This window comes from Hirsutella rhossiliensis (assembly GCF_020360975.1).
Source record: "Hirsutella rhossiliensis strain HR02 chromosome Unknown scaffold00023, whole genome shotgun sequence".
Taxonomy (NCBI): Eukaryota; Fungi; Ascomycota; class Sordariomycetes; order Hypocreales; family Ophiocordycipitaceae; genus Hirsutella; species Hirsutella rhossiliensis.
The window spans coordinates 348,230-361,209 of record NW_025408689.1 but is presented as its reverse complement, the minus strand read 5'-3'; positions in this window follow the sequence as shown (position 1 = coordinate 361,209).

Sequence of the window (12,980 nt, the reverse complement as noted above, 5' to 3'; positions counted from 1 at the left end):
TTAACCTTAAATTTATACTTATCTAGGTTAAGGTAAAGCTTATAAAGTTAAAAGCGCTCTAGGACCCTTTATACTTTCTATATATTATCTTTATAAGAGCCGCTTATATAGATATATAAGGAATAGTATTCCTACTATAAATAAAGTAGCTATAATATACTCTCCCGATTATATAAGCTAATAAGTAGTATATTAATTATAGATAAAATCCTATCCTATAGAGTAAGAATCGCTTATTATTTTATATATTATTATATATTAAACGGGTTGCTAGTTATCGTATAATCGGGAATCGAAGGAATAGAGCTAGCTTAGAATGCTAGCTAAGACCTCTTAAGAATACTAGCACGACTAACCTCCTTTAAATATAAATATTAGTAGAACTAAGATACTTTTAGATTTACTCGAGGTATCACGGAATTCCTTAGTTATAGGGCTATATAGCAGCTTAAATCTAGTCCCGAAAGGTTCTTCCGTTTAGCTATAATTATCTATATAAGATAGTATGTCCGCTAGTAGATAGAGATAGAATTATTAACTTTATTACCTCTTTTATATACTAATATACTACTAATAAATTCCGTTAAAATTCCTACCTTATACTCCTTCTTCCCCTCTATTATATAGTCTTATATAATTCCTTAATTTCCTAAAATTCCGCTTTTGCTTATATACCTTTAGAGGTTATAAGCCTAGCTTACTCCTTTTAAGCCGGGAAATTAACTACTTATACCTTTAAAATTCCTCGTCGAAATATTCAATTAAAATTCCTTTCGAAATTCCCCTCGACTTCTTTTACCTTCCTATACTCTTAAACTCCCGTCTAGACTTCTTAATCCCTACGAACGAAATAATACCGAATTTATATAAATTAGGTAGATAGAAAGAATATAAATTTATTAGACTTAAGGGAAATTTAAATTATACCTTATAGACTACGAGGATAGAAGCTATCCTAATAAAAGAAAAGCTTATTACTACTCTAGAGTAAGTAAATTATATATAGACTATAAAGGCTTTATCTATAATATTCCTTTAAGTTAAAGATAGTCCCTTAATATAAATTTAGCATCTAAAAAATACTAAAGAAGCGTAGGATAAGCTTAAAAAGCTATATAATCTATCGAACTTTTCGTCGAATTATCTGCTTATTAAGCAGCTCTTTAATCTTAGTCCCTCGGACTTTAATTTAGAGAAATACCTTTATAAGGTAAAGGAAATTTATAAGGATTTAAAATCCTATAATATAGAAATTCCGGAAGTTATTCTTATAGTATAGATTCTTAATTACCTTAATAAGGAATTTAGAAGCTATATTATAAATATTACGTAGAGCCTTAAGTATAATTCTACGGCGTTTACCCTTAAAACCCTAATAGCTAGTCTTTTAGACGAAGTTAGAAGAATAAAGGATATAGACGAATCTTTAAAGAAAGCCTTCTTAATACGAAGGAAGCCTTAGAAGTTATATAGAAATTCTATAGATACTCCTTATTATAAGGAATATAAAAAACCAGGGCATTTTATAGTAAATTGCTATAAATTATACCCGAATAAGGCTCCTACTTATTAGGTTTTAAATAAAGGAAAAAATAATAATAAGACTCGAATTTCTAAGAAGAGAAAATCTTCTTCTTCTTCTTCTTCTTCTTCTTCTAGGAAGAAATCTCCTTTTAGTAGTATTTCTACTAATAATAAAAGAAGGAAGGCTCGAATTACTAAGCTAAAGTCCGATTCGGACGATAGTAATAAGGTCTTAAATTCTTAAGGTATATAAGTAAAAGCGGAATTTTAGGAAATTAAGGAATTATATAAGACTACGTAATAGAGGGGAAGAAGGAGTATAAGGTAGGATTTTCAACGGAATTTATTAGTAGTGTATTAGTATATAGAAGAGGTGTTAAAGTTAATAATTCTCTATTTATCTACTAGCGGACATACTATCTTATATAGATAATTATAGCTAAACGGAAGAACCTTTCGGGACTAGATTTAGGCTGCCGTATAGCCCTAAGACTAAGGAATTCCGTGATACCTCGAGTAAATCTAGAAGTGTCTTAGTTCTACTAATATTCGTGTTTAAAGGAGGTTGGTCGTGCCGGTGTTCTTAAGAGGTCTTAGCTAGTATTCTAAGCTAGCTCTATTCCTTCGATTCCCGATTATACGATAACCGGCAACCCGTTTAATATATAATAATATGCAAAATAACGAGCGATTCTTGCTCTATAGGATAGGATTTTATCTATAATTAATATACTACTTATTAGCTTATATAATCGGGAGAGTATATTATAGCTGCTTTATTTATAGTAGGAACACCGTTCCTTATATAAGTATAATAGAGATCCTATTTCTTTCTAAAATTATAATATATCTTCCTTAGAAGGTAATTCCTTTGCTTTTATAAGCTTAAAGCCTACTATAGTAGGTAAATTTAAAGTTCTTAAACCTTCTTTATTAAATTCCTTTAATTTATTTAAGGTATAATTTTCTTAGGATATATATAGCTCTTTATTTTCTCGGTTTATTATAATATTTAGACCTAGAAGTCTTTTATATCTCCTAAGATAGTAAAATCTAAGAATTTAGATAATTCTTTAAATAATCTTTCTTTTATTATAGATTTAAAGGCCCTACTATAAGAAAGTCGTCGACGTAAATTACTAAGGCTATACTATAGTCCTTATTTATAAATACTCCTTTATCTATTAAAAGAGGAAGAAATCCGAGATTATTTAGTATAATTTTTAAATAATTATACTAGAGCTTAGGACTTTATTTTAGGCTATATAATACTTTCTTTAGCTTTGCTTTAATTTAACCGGTTTTATATAGGTCTAGGAATTTAGTTAATTTTCTCGCGTGGAGAGATACGAGAAGTATATATAAAATATATAAAGGTAAAATTAAAAGTAAGGGGTCGGATAGGCAGGGCAAAGGGATTTAATTCTTATAGGAGCAGCAATAAAGGTAGGGGAGTAATTGTTATATTGCCTTAATTATCCTTCTTTCCTCTATCTAACGCCCCTCTTTATACCTATCTAGCATCTTAATTAATAAAGAAGATCCTGCTTAAAGAAGCTACTAATATCCTTTCGACTACCGAGCTTTTTACCGGTTTTTCCCCTCTTTTCTAGCCGTTACCGGCATATCCGTCTTATCTTTCGCTACTTCTATAGGAAGCTATCGCTACTTCTACTTCCCCTTATACCCCTACCCTCCTTTCTATACCTCTTTTTAGCTCCTTCTTCCTTCTTCTATACCGGGTGTTTTTAGCTCCCTTAGTCCCTCGTGCTAAGGGATATCTCCGAGAACTACGAAATCAAGCCACGCTTCGCGATAAATTTAATTCCTTTAGCTCTATAAGCTAATCTATATTTTAAATAATATTCTTTAAGAGCGTATTCTTCGTAGCCTATAGGAAGATCGATATATACTTCGCTATCTATATCGGTATATACGAAGGCATTTATTATATCTATTTATAAAGCTTCGAATTCGTAGATAATAGCTAAAATAAGTAGAGTTCTAATAGATTCGGGTCTAGCCGTAGTCGAGAAGGTATCTAGGAAATCTAAGCTATAGATCTACTTAAATCCCTATATTACGAAACGGGCTTTATATTTTATTATATTATTTTAACTATCCTTCTTAATAGTATAGACCTAGTGGCCTCCTATAGCCTCCTTATCCCTAAGGAGGTAGGAAAATTCCTAAGTTTTATATTTAATTAGCTAGATAATCTCCTTAATTATAGCTTCTTTCTAAAATGCTATTTTAGGGCTATTTATTGCCTATTTATAGGTCTTTAGAATTTTTAGATCCTAATTTTCTATACTAGCTAGAATTAACTCTATAAAATCGTAGTTTAGAAATAAATTAACGTTAGGGTATTCGATATAGTTAGAATCGAACCCTTCCGGCTTCTTAGGTAATTCTACTACTATTTTACTAGTAGTAGGAATAGGATCGTTATTTAGAGACTCTTTTTCTATAAAGGGCGAGGGACTTTTATCTCTAGGTTCTTTAGTAGCTTCCTTTATAGGGATATAGCTTTCTAGCTTATCTTTATTTAGAATAGAATTAAAATCAAAGGTATTATTACTACTAGAGATTTCTAGATTTTTTATAGATTTATTTTCTAGTATAGTAATATCTCTAGAGATAGTAATCTTTCTCTTAGAAAAATCCTAGATTTTATATATATTTTCTAAATAGCCTACTATTATTCCCTTAAAAGCTCTATTATCTAGCTTATCTTTAGGGTCTTTATTCTTATAATATATAAGGCTTCCGAAGGTCTTAATTTTATTTAAGGTCTCGAAGGGTAGTATTATATTATCCCTCTTTTCTATAGGACTTTTAAATCCTATCGTAGAATATAGTAATCTATTATATAAATAGGTAGCTGTTAAAATAGCTTCTCCCTATAGATATTTAGGAAGCTTAGTAGTAAATAAAAGAGCTTATACTTTTTCTAATATAGTACGATTTATTCTTTCTATTCTACCGTTAGATTCCGGCGTCCTAGGAGGACTAGAATTAAAGGTAATTCCTTCTTTTTCGTAATAGAGCTTTATTTTATATATAAATTCTTTAGTATTATTAGAAAATGCTTCTTTAATCCTAGTATTTTTAGGGTTATTTTCTACCCTTTTTTTAAATTCTAGGAACCTATTTAGAGCTTCTCCCTTTTTTCGAAGAAGGTATATTTCTAGATATTAGGTTCCTACGTTTAGGAATAAAATATAATAGTAATATTTATTATAAGTAGGCACTTTAATTAGCCCCTAAATATCTAATACTATTTTTTCTAAATAAGAATAAGACTTATATAAAGGTTATTTATTAACCTTATTCGTTACTTTAGCTCTAATATATATTTCGTATTGCCTTATTTTATTTTCCTCTTCTAGAGGTATTCTTATATCCTTATTATATCTTTTTAATATTTCTAAAATAGCCCTACTATTTATATACCCTAAGCGTAAGTGCTAAGTATAAAAATCTATATCCTTTGCTTTTAAAAACGTAATAAGGATCGATTAGCTTTCTAATAAAGGTTCTATAGGAATATAATATAACTTATTTCTAAGAAATCCTTTAGTAAGGACCTTAGCTTTATTATCTAATAAAAGGACTTTATTTCCTCCTATTAAGGCATAGGTATTATTAAAATAAGATTAGGATAGTATATTTACCCTTAATTCGGGTATATAAAAGCAGTCTTAAAGGATATACCTTTTTCTACTATACGGGAACTTAAATACTAAGTCCCCCTTTCCTTTTACTAATATAAAGGAAGCTTTTCCCTAGTAAACTTTAGACTTAATTTCTTTATAGTTAATAAGGAAATTCTTATTAGATACTATATGCTTAGTAGCTCTAGTATTATAGATAAAATTAAAGATCCTTTTATTCTTATAACTAGGAAATCCTCCTTCTCTTGCCTTTAAAACTAATACCTTTATTCTAGGAATCGAGGCTTTTAGAGGTCCTAAAAGAGAGTCTTTATTAGCTTCTACTATAGGGGTATTTATAGAGGTTAAAATTACCTTTAAATCCTTAGACGTTTGCATAGGGGTTAGAGCCCTAGAAAGGTCTATAAGGTCGATATCTAGGTCTATATTTTCTTACGAAGCTATATTTAAGACCTTATTACTATCTTCTAAATCGGACTCTAGCTCGGTAACTCGAGCCTTCCTTTTTTTATTAGTAGTAGAAATGCTACTAGAAGGGGATTTCTTCCTAAAAGAAAAAGAAAAAGAAGATTTTATCTTCTTAGAAATTTAAGTCCTATTATCCTTCTTTCCTTTATTTAATACCTAATAAGCGGGAGCCTTATTCGGGTATAATTTATAGCAATTTACTATAAAATGCCCTGGTTTTTTATATTCCTTATAATAAGGAGTATCTATAGAATTTCTATAGGATTTCTAAGGCTTCCTTCGTATTAGGAAGGTTTTCTCTAAAGATTCGTCTATATCCTCTATTCTTCTAGCTTCGTCTAAAGGACTAGCTATAAGGGTTTTAAGGGTAAACGCCGTAGAATTATACCTAAGGATCTACGTAATATTTATAATATAGCTTCTAAATTCCTTATTAAGGCAATTAAGAATCTATGCTATAAGAATAACTTCTAGAATTTCTATATTATAGGATTTTAAATCCTCGTAGATTTCCTTTACCTTATAAAGGTATTTCTCTAAATTAAAGTCCGAGGGACTAAGATTAAAGAGCTGCTTAATAAGCAGATAATTCGACGAAAAGTTTAACGGATTATATAGCTTTTTAAGCTCATCCTACGCTTCGTTAGTATTTTTTAGATACCGAATTTATATTAAGGGACTATCTTCGACTTAAAGGAATATTATAGATAAAGCCTTCGTAGTCTATATATAATTTGCTTGCTCTAGAGCAGCAATAAGCTTTTCTTTTATAAGGATAGCTTCTATCCTCGTAGTCTATAAGGTATAATTTAAATTTCCCTTAAGTCTAGTAAATTCGTATTCTTTCTATCTACCTATTTTATATAAATTCGGTATTATTTCGTTCGTAGGGATTAAGAAGTCTAGACGGGGGTTTAAGAGCGTAGGAAGGTAAAAGAAGTTAGGGGGAATTTCGAAGGGAATTTTAATTGAATATTTCGACGAGGAATTTTAAAGGTATAAGTAGTTAATTTCCCGGCTTAAAAGGAGCAAGCCGGGCTTATAACCTCTTAAGGTATATAAGCAAAAGCGGAATTTTAGGAAATCAAGGAATCACGTAAGACTACGTAATAGAGGGGAAGACGGAGTATAAGGTAGGATTTTCAACGGAATTTATTAGTAGTATATTAGTATATAGAAGAGGTGTTAAAGTTAATAATTCTCTATCTATCTACTAGTAGACATACTATCTTATATAGATAATTATAGCTAAACGGAAGAACCTTTAGGGACTAGATTTAGGCTGCCGTATAGCCCTAAGACTAGGGAATTCCGTAATACCTTGAGTAAATCTAGAAGTATCTTAGTTCTACTAATATTCGTGTTTAAAGGAGGTTGGTCGTTCCGGTGTTCTTAAGAGGTCTTAGCTAGCATTCTAAGCTAGCTCTATTCCTTCGATTCCCTATTATACGATAACCGGCAACCCGTTTAATGTATAATAATATATAAAATAACGAGCGATTCTTACTCTATAGGATAAGATTTTGTCTATAATTAATATACTACTTATTAGCTTATATAATCGGGAGAGTATATTATAGCTGCTTTATTTATAGTAGGAACACCGTTCCTTATATAAATATAGCTTTATAAGAAAATATAGACTTAGATATCGACCTTATAGACCTCTCTAGGGCTCCGACCCCTATATAAACGTCTAAGGATTTAGAGGTAATTTTAACCTCTATAAATACCCCTATAGTAGAAGCTAATAAAGATTCTCTTTTAGGACCTTTAGAAGCCTCGATTCCTAGAATAAAGGAATTAGTTTTAAAGGTAAGAGAAGGAGGATTTCCTAGTTATAAGAATAAAAGGATCTTTAATTTTATTTAAGATACCGGAGCTACTAGGCATATAGTATCGAATAAGAATTTCCTTATTAACTATAAAGAAATTAAGTCTAAAGTTTACTAGGGAAAAGCTTCCTTTATATTAGTAAAAGGAAAGGGGGACTTAGTATTTAAGTTCCTATATAGTAGGAAAAGGTATATCCTTCGAGACTGCTTTTATATACCTAAATTAGAGGTAAATATACTATCCTAATCTTATTTTAATAATACCTATGCCTTAATAGGAGGAAATAAAGTCCTTTTATTAGATAATAAGGCTAAGGTCCTTACTAAAGGATTTCTTAGAAATAAGTTATATTATATTCCTATAGAACCTTTATTAGAAAGCTAATTAATCCTTATTCCGTCTTTAAAAGCAAAGGATATAGATTTTTATACTTAGTACTTACGCTTAGGGCATATAAATAGTAGGGCTATTTTAGAAATATTAAAAAGATATAATAAGGATATAAGAATACCTCTAAAAGAGGAAAATAAAATAAGATAGTACGAAATATATATTAAAGCTAAAGCAACGAATAAGGTTAATAAACAACCTTCGTATAAGTCTTATTCTTATTTAGAAAAAATAGTATTAGATATTTAGGGGCTAATTAAAGTGCCTACTTATAATAAATATTACTATTATATTTCTTTCCTAGACGTAGGAACCTAATATCTAGAAATATACCTTCTTCGAAAAAAGGGAGAAGCTCTAGATAGGTTCCTAGAATTTAAAAATAGGGTAGAAAATAACCCTAAAAATACTAGGATTAAAGAAGCATTTTCTAATAATGCTAAAGAATTTATATATAAAATAAAGCTCTATTGCGAAAAAGAAGGAATTACCTTTAATTCTAGTCTTCCTCGGACGCTAGATTCTAATAGTAGAATAGAAAGAATAAATCGTACTATATTAAAAAAAAGTACGAGCTCTTTTATTTACTACTAGGTTTCCTAAATACTTATAGGGAGAAGCTATTTTAATAGCTACCTATTTATATAATAGATTACTATATTCTATAATAGGATTTAAAAGTCCTATAGAAAAGAGGGATAATATAATACTACCCTTCGAGACCTTAAATAAAATTAAGACCTTTAGAAGCCTTATATATTATAAGAATAAAGACCCTAAAGATAAGCTAGATAATAGAGCTTTTAAGGGAATAATAGTAGGCTATTTAGAAAATATATATAAAATCTAGGATTTTTCTAAGAAAAGGATTACTATTTCTAGAGATATTACTATACTAGAAAATAAATTTATAGAAAATCTAGAAAGCTCTAGTAATAATAATACCTTTGATTTTAATTCTATTCTAAATAAAGATAAGCTAGAAAGCTATATCCCTATAGAGGAAGCTACTAAAGAACCTAGAGATAAAAGTCCCTTACCCTTTATAAAAGAAGAGTCTTTAAATAACGATCTTATTCCTACTACTAGTAAAATAGTAGTAGAATTACCTAAGAAGCCGGAAGGGTTCGATTCTAACTATATCGAATACCCTAACGTTAATTTATTTCTAAACTATAATTATAGAGAGTTAATTCTAGTAAGTATAGAAAATCAGGATCTAAAAATTCTAAAGACCTATAAATAGGCAATTAATAGCCCTAAAGTAGCATTTTAGAAAGAAGCTATAATTAGGGAAATAATATAGCTAATTAAATATAAAACTTAGGAATTTTCCTACCTCCCTAGGGATAGGGAGGCTATAGGAGGCCGCTAGGTCTATACTCTTAAGAAGGATAGTTAAAATAATATAATAAAATATAAAGCCCGTTTTATAATATAGGTATTTAAGTAGATCTATAGCTTAGATTTCCTAGATACCTTCTTAACTACGGCTAGACCTAAATCTATTAGAATTCTTCTTATTTTAGCTATTATCTACGAATTTAAAGCTTTATAGATAGATATAACTATCGCGAAGCGTGGCCTAATTTCGTAGTTCTTAGAGATATCTCTTAGTATAAGGGACCTAGGAAGCTAAAAAATAGGTTTTAAAGAAGGAGCTAAAAAGAGGTATAGAGAAGAGGGTAGGGGTATAAGGGGAAGTAGAAGTAGCGATAGCTTCCTATAGAGGTAGCGAGAGATAAGACGGATATGCTAGCAACGGCTAGAAAGGAGGGGAAAAACCGGCAAAAAGCTCGGTAGTTAAAAGGATATTAGTAGCTTCTTTAAGCAGGATCTTCTTTATTAATTAAGATACTAGATAGATATAAAGAGGGGCGTTAGATAGAGGAAAGAAGGAGAATTAAGGCAATACAATAATTACTCCCTTACCGTAATTACTACTCCTATAAGAATTAAATATCTCTGCCCTACCTATCCGACCCCTTACTTTTACTTTTACCTTCGTGCATTTTTTATATACTTCTTATATCTCTCTTCGCGAGAATAATAAATTCCTTCGTATATACCGATATAGATAGCGAAGTATATATTAATCTTCCTATAGGCTACGAAGAATACGCTCTTAGAGAATATTATTGAAAATATAGATTAGCTTATAGAGCTAAAGGAATTAAATTAACTAAATTCCTAGACCTATATAAAACCGGTTAAATTAAAGCAAAGCTAAAGAAAGCATTATATAGCCTAAAACAAAGTCCTAAGCTCTAGTATAATCATTTAAAAATTATACTAAATAATCTCGGATTTCTTCCTCTTTTAATAGATAAAGGAGTATTTATAAATAAGGACTATAGTATAGCCTTAGTAATTTACGTCGACGACTTTCTTATAGTAGGGCCCTCTAAATCTATAATAAAAGAAAGATTATTTAAAGAATTATCTAAATTCCTAGATTTTACTATCTTAAGAGATATAAAAGACTTCTTAGGTCTAAATATTATAATAAACCGAGAAAATAAAGAGCTATATATATCCTAAGAAAATTATACCTTAAATAAATTAAAGGAATTTAATAAAGAAGGTTTAAGAACTTCGAATTTACCTACTATAGTAGGCTTTAAGCTTATAAAAGTAAAGGAATTACCTTCTAAGGAAGATATATTATAATTTTAGAAAGAAATAGGATCTCTATTATACTTATATAAGGAACGGTGTTCCTACTATAAATAAAGCAGCTATAATATACTCTCCCGATTATATAAACTAATAAGTAGTATATTAATTATAGATAAAATCTTATCCTATAGAGCAAGAATCGCTCGTTATTTTATATGTTATTATATATTAAACGGGTTGCCGGTTATTATATAATCGGGAATCGAAGGAATAGAGCTAGCTTAGAATGCTAGCTAAGACCTCTTAAGAACACCGGCACGATAACCTCCTTTAAACACGAATATTAGTGGAACTAAGACACTTCTAGATTTACTCGAGGTATTACGGAATTTCTTAGTCTTAGGGCTATACGGCAGCCTAAATCTAGTCCCTAAAGGTTCTTCCGTTTAGCTATAATTATCTATATAAGATAGCATGTCTACTAGTAGATAGATAGAGAATTATTAACTTTAACACCTCTTCTATATACTAATATACTACTAATAAATTCCGTTGAAAATCCTACCTTATACTCCGTCTTCCCCTTTATTACGTAGTCTTATATAATTCCTTAATTTCCTAAAATTCCGCTTTTACTTATATACCTTTAGAGATATTTATAGCTATACTAAGATTTAAAGGGTATAGCTTAAGGGGCTGCTTAAGTAGCTTCCGGTACCCGACCGGTTCTATACGTATAAATAGATAGACTTTATAACGGACCTCCTACTTATAGAGGGCAGTAACTACTATATATAAGTAATTAAGGACCGACTTAGTAAGTCTATAGTATTAGAGCCGATACCGTTTATAGATATAGAGTCCTACGTAGAGCGCTTCTTATAGTACTAGGCCCGCTTATATAGCTAGCTAGCCTCTATTATAAGCGATAGGGGATCGAATTAAACTAGCTACTTTTAATAGTACCTATACTAGCTACTTTAGATTATATAGCTACTTAGCACGGTATATTACCTATAGACTAATAAAGGGCCTAAGAGGGTTAACTAAGAAGTATAGGCTTACCTACGAGCTATTATAGCCTATAACTAAGTAGACTAAGACCGGTAGCTCCTTATAGCCTAACTTACGTTAAATAGTAGACTATATACCTTTATTAAGATAGCCCCTTTCTTTATAATATATAGCTTTAAACTACCCTTATTAGTTCCCTTTACTATAGATATAGTAGCGGAGTAGTATAGTAATTTATTACTAAAGGGCCGCACTTTTATATTTATATAAAAGCTATAAGAGACTATAAATTATTACTAATCTATAATAGCCGCCGCGGTATAAGATTAAGAGTAGTACGCTAGTAAGACTAGGGCCTTAGTAGATAGGTTTATAGTAAGAGATAAGGTATAGCTAGACCTTTATAACTATAGGTTAGTATAGTTAAAAAAGAAGCTTAATTAGCTATATATAAAGTTTATAGTATAGAGGGTTATTAGCCTATAGGTTATAGAGCTTAATAGTTTCTTAATAGGGGTCTATAATAAGATTAATATAGACCTCTTTTATAGAGCCTCCTTTAACTTATTACTTAGATAAAAAGTAGCGGACGCTTAACCGCCTATAATTAAGGTAGAGGGAGAGAACGAGTTTAAGGTTAAAAAGATATAGGCCGCGCGCTAGAAAAAGGTTAATAGGGGGAAACGCTAAGAGGTCCTTATTAAGTAGTATAGGTATCTTAACCTTATATAAGAACCTATATATAAGTTTATAGGAACTATAGCCCTTAATAAGTTTAAAGCCTTATTTAAAATAGTAAATAAGAATAATAAACTAAGGGACTACTAATAATAGCTTAAGCTAAGACTATAAAGTAAGTAAAGTAGAGTAAGTAGTTACGATAATATAAGCGTAATAATATAAGTAGAGATAAAAATAGCGTTTATTTTAAGGTAAAGCCCTTAGACTACTTAAACCTACTCTTTATTCTTATCGTCGTCCTTATCCTTATCCTTATTATCCTCCTTTACCTTATTAGCGGCGGCGGCGCTCTCTAAGGCGCTTAAGCGGCCCTCTAGGCCTACGAGCTAGTCGGCGGTAGCGGCGGCTCTAAGGGCTCTAGGGGCGGGGGGGGCCTAGCTAGTAGTAGCGGCGGGGGCGGCGGCGGGCATAGCTAAGGGGACCGCTAATAAAGCGATAGAGGTAGTATCCCTAGTACTAAGAGAGTTAGTAGTAGAAGTAAAAGAGCTAAAAGAGAGGAACTTACTTAAGGACGAGGCCCTAGCGCTTAAGGGCGCGGAGATTATAGTAGGTAGCGGCGGCGGCGGTAAGGCGCTTCTTAGTAGCCCCCCGTGCCTACCTATACGCGCTAGCCTTTTAAGCCGACGCCGTAGCGAGTAAGACGAGAGGCGCCGCCTTATAGGCGCGGCCGGTACGCGTATACTAGTAATAACTACCGCTATAGCGGCGCCT